Raw genomic sequence first — 5,027 nt, 5'->3', positions numbered from 1 at the left:
TATTTCTTCAAATACATTTTCAGTTCCTTGCTTTCTTTTTCTTCTTCTTCTGGTACCCCATCTGAATGTTGGTACTTTTGATATTGTCCCAGAAGTCCCTTAAGCTATTTGCATTAATTTTTATTCATTTTTATCATTAATGTTCTGATTGGGTGTTTTCTGCTGCTTTGTCTTCCAAATCACTGATTTGATCCTTTGCTTCATCTAGTCTGCTGTCGATGCCATCTCATGTAATCTTCATTTCAGTTACTGTATTCTTCATGTCCAACTGTTTCTTTTTTATGGTTTCGCTTTTTGTAATTTTTCACTGAGTTCTATCTATTCTTACCCTAAGTTCATTGAGCATCCTTATAACCAGTGTTTTGAACTCTATATCTGATATATTATTGCTTGTCTCCATTTCGTTTAATTCTTTTTCTGGAGTTTTGTCCTCTTGATTTGTTTGGGACACGTTTGTCTCCTTAATTTATCTGTCTCCCTGTGTTTGTTTCTATATTAGGTAGATCTGCTATGTCTCCTAGTCTTAGCAGGGTGGCTTTATGTAGTAGATGTCCCATGATGCCCAGTGGAACTGTTTCCCTTATCCCTAAGCCAAGTGCTCCAAGGTTGTCCCTTGTATGTGTTGTTTGGTCTCCTCTTGTAGTTCAGCCTTGATTGCTGTTGACACATTAGAGGGTGGGATTGACCCTGAGGCTAATTGGCTGTGGGTATTGGCTGTGACTATAGCAGAATAACTATTTTGTGGGGACTGATTCCACTTTCGCGTGCTTCTAGTGCCTGCTAAGTCCATCCCTTGGATATGTCATTTGTTTCACTAATTGGATGCTCTTGTATGGCCTGAAGCCGGCCACCAGGTATTTGGTTCTGGGGCCTCTTAGGAAGGGCTCCAGTGCTAGCCAGGGTCAGCTGCTGCCTGTGCCTGTTCTGAGCCCACCTGGTAGGAGCTACAAAGTGAACTGTGTTTGGTAGCTGCTTGTGCTGGCCTTGAAGACACCTGGGAGAGTTTATGCTGTGAACTGAGGCCAGCTTCCACTAGTGTCAGACTTGGGGCCGCTTGGCAAGAGATACAGGGCACTCCGAGGCCAGCTGCTACTTGTTTGGGATTTGTGAACCTTTGAGAAAGTTTAGGAAAAGTACACGGCATAGGCTGAGGCCTGCCACTTGTGTGTAACTATTGCTGAAAGAGGTTCGGGCCTGTATACAAATCGTATGGGGGTGGGATCTCGGAATCACCAGGATACAAGTGTTGTTAGCCAGGTAAATGGAGAATCAGATTTGACAGCCTGCCTACACCTGTAGGCTACATGTGAGGAGGGCTCAACAAAGGAACAATGGTACCTGCTAGCACTTCTGTCTGCTCCTCCCAGCTGTGTAGGGGAGGGCTCAACAAAGGAACAGTAGCACCTGCCAGCACTTCCATCCAGGAGAGAGCTGCCCCTCCAACCCTTGCCCTGATGCCAGACAATTCACTTCCTCCCTGATTCCCTGATACTTTCCAAGCTGCTCTTCCTTCACTGGAGCTTAAGTTGAGTTTGTCAGCAAGCGACTCTGTGTCCAGGCTCTATAAGAGGATGCCTGGGTCTACTGCCGTTCACAGTATCACCAGGACTGAATCCCCACTGATTTTCACAGCCATATGTGGTGGTAACTCCTCTTCCAGGCAGTGGTGCTCCTGGGTGGAGAGCACTCAGCCATCTTTACTGGAAACTGTTTGTTGTAACTCTACTTTCTCTTGAAGATTTATTTTCTTATATGGTTTTTAATTTGTTGGTTATGAGCTCATCTTCAGTGGGGCTGCTTTTCATGGGAGTCTTATTTCTGCAGATCAACTTTGAGTTTTTCTGAGACATTGAGTTTTACTATTTCTATACCAATTTTTATGTGAATTTTTGTGCTTGGAATTCTGTGTTTCTCTCTTGTACCAGTGATTTCTCATGGGTGATTCTTTTCCCACCCGTAAATCTGGACTCTTTACATGGGACTGGTAGGCAGAATTTTTCTGGTCCCCATTTTACAGATGGAACCAAACTTCGGGATTTTGTTTAGGTTTATATACCACATTATTTCCATCTCCCCCTGAGCCGGAATCCTGGAATCTTTTTCCTAGTCCTTAGCGGTCCCCATCCTTTTTGGTAACAGAGATGGTGCTCCTATGAGAATCTAATGCCTAATGATCTGAGGTAGAGCTGTGGCAGTGATGCTAGCACTGGGAGGCAGCTGCAAATATAGATGAAACTTCACTGCCCACTGCTCACCTCCTGCTGTGCATCCTGGTTTCTAACAGGCCACGGACTGGTACCTGTTTTAAAGCCTGTAACCCAGTTTTGTACACCTTATGAGCCATTTCCATGTAATCTCTTTGAGTTCAATCTTCATTATTGGCACTTCTGCTTTAGATCACTCTTGATACCTAATTGTTGCTTTCTCTTTTATGTAGTTTTTTTTCATGAGTTTGGAGTAGGAAGAGAGGGTCCTTTTATGTCAACCGATTTTATAATATTTATCAAAAGCCGTAAGTTCCAATTTAAACCAAATTTCTTTTCATTGTTTTTTTTTTCACCTCTCCTCTTATAATTTTCATTGGCCTTTACTTTTATATACATAATTTTCCTTCCTGAAGTCCTCAAAATACATGAAAAGGATTTTGATTGCAACTCTTTAGACAGAATATCAGTGATGAGATTTTTGCCATTTTGCATGAGATGAGGTAATTACAACTCTCTTGAACCAAAATTTATGAAGAGAGATAGCAAGAAGCAATGACGAAAGATGTGCTTATGCCTCTTCATCTCTATTTCTGAAATATTACTTTGTTCTCTTATGCTTCTGTAAGGTAGAGAGTTATTTTTGTTAAAATCTTTCATTTTTACCCAAACCTTGTGTATCTTATGGAATAGTTTATTTTTCCAAAATACTTTAAAGAAAAGTTTCTATTCCCAGCCTGCTTGTGATATCCAAGCTTCTGTTGCGTTGGCTCAAAGTTCTATTCTACCTCATGATAAACACCTTCATATCTCATTATATCTTAAACTCTGTAAGCTCTCGGAGCAGACTTATACAGGAAACTCGCTGTACTATCTAAATGAGCCATGACAAGCCTGGGAGTGGAATTTACTACTGAGAAATAGACCAAGTGGTATTAAAGGGGCTTGTCCCATGTAGTAATTGCTCAACCCATTAACACTGAAGTAGAAATAGAAACTGGAAGAGTGAACCTTTTTGGCTACTAATTTCCTGTAGCAATAAGGCAGTCGCACTGTACTTATGTATTTCTGTCTCTTTATGTAAAATTGTGCTAGAGGACATTTCTTTTTATTTCTAGGTCTGCTTTTTTATTTGTTTTATTTGCAGCCTTAATATGACTAAATCTTTCAGTACTAAAATTCTAAGATACCAGGAGATGGATTAAATTATTGTATTATTAAGTAGATCCTACAGCTCTCCTTGCTAGGGATGAAGTCCTACTGTGATGAAGTAATATGGTTCAAGGCTGTCAATTAATTCCAGATGTGAAAGAGGGCCTAATCAGAGACTTTCTATAACAGAAAATATACCTACCTTCAGTCATACACCTTGGAGATACTGCGCATTTCATTCTAGACCTCTGCAGTAAGGCAAATGTCACAATAAAGCAGGTCGTAATCGTTTTTGCTGGTGAAGGGTCTTACCTTTAATTCATAAGGAACACACCATCTGTGAAGTGCAGTAAAGTGCAATAAAATGAGGTATGCCTGTATTCTAGTTGGATCTTTCCTAATTAAGAGTGTTTTCCTCCCATTTTATTGTTATTCCATCTGTTAGAAGGGATCCAAATAATTGCACAACAGACACAAACTTTTATGCACCCATGACATTCAAACAGTAAAAATATTTTGGCCTGGTCATTTTGGGGAGCTTTCATGTACAAATAGTGTGGACAATGCCCTCTTTCCCAGTCACCATTCTGAGAATTGCTGATGGGCTCCAGAGAGAGAGCCGCCATATTTGTAACATGCCAGTGCTCATTAGTATATCCCATCTCTTTTATCACTAAGATGAGAGCTATTTTAGCAGATGTCAGCTTCTTTGATTGAAAATAAGTATAAATTAATTTAGTTTTTTCCTGATGACAGTTAATGAGGTTACTTCATTTGGGGGCCATAAATAAAGAATGAATAGTCAAGTTTAGTAACTGTTGCATAAAGTAAGTTCTTAGTGAAATGATTCTGTTGAGTCAGCATGTACTTTCTTTGTTCTTCTCTACCTCTCTCTTCCTTTTCCCCCCATTTGTGGTTTCAACAGAACACTTTAATAAGTCCACAAGCCTTAGGTGTAGGGTGTTTGTTGTTTCTTAGTACTTGTGATTGAGAAAATTTACACATTGAGTTTTGAGTGAAGTGACTTCTTCCCTTTATAGTTAACTGGGGTGTCATTAGTGTGAAGGAGTTTCTTTGTTATAGCAGCTTCTTCTCATCCTTCCATTGTTTAGCTTTGGATCCTTCCCTCTTTCATCTTGCTAATAATTACATCTTTGTTTTCACTTTTAAAGCATAAGTATGTTCCAGGACCGTATTTTTATTTCAAACTAATAGCAGAGCATCTCTTTAGTTACCAGTTATTGTTTAGGTAAGTTGATGATTCCTTTATGCCACCCAAGATTTTTTACTTAAAGTTGAGTATCTTTTACTTGTTCTTTAGCTTACAGGAATTATATCCTCTGTAGTATTCTTTCTCTATCCCAGCTTCTAAAAAGTACTATAAAAGGAGGTTTTTAACTTAGAAGGCACTATGTATTTCATTGACTAGAACTAAACTGAACTGTAGGCTAATAAAAAGTACCAAATGAAAATATTACATCTATCGTGGATGTAGTGCGAACAGTAGTAGCTTTGATTCATTGTAAATCCCATCTGAATACTGACAACATGGTTCAAAATTTCAGAAGATAAGTCCCAAAGGTCACATTTGTGTGAATGCTCATAGGTTATATGTAAAATGTTATTTCATTATTTTGAAAATAGTAGTATTTGCTCATAAAGTAGGGCAAT

General features: G+C 39.2%; 1 protein-coding gene across 1 annotated transcript in view; it reads left to right on the top strand.

Annotated features, from left to right (window-relative positions):
• Positions 1-5,027, top strand: part of ERC1 (ELKS/RAB6-interacting/CAST family member 1) — a 513,889-nt gene that overhangs the window by 297,846 nt on the left and 211,016 nt on the right. The gene's annotated exons all lie outside the window — the stretch shown is intronic.

This window comes from Pteropus vampyrus, unplaced genomic scaffold (genome assembly GCF_000151845.1).
Source record: "Pteropus vampyrus isolate Shadow unplaced genomic scaffold, Pvam_2.0 Scaffold137, whole genome shotgun sequence".
NCBI classification, from domain to species: Eukaryota; Metazoa; Chordata; class Mammalia; order Chiroptera; family Pteropodidae; genus Pteropus; species Pteropus vampyrus.
This window is presented reverse-complemented; position numbering and strand designations above follow the sequence as displayed.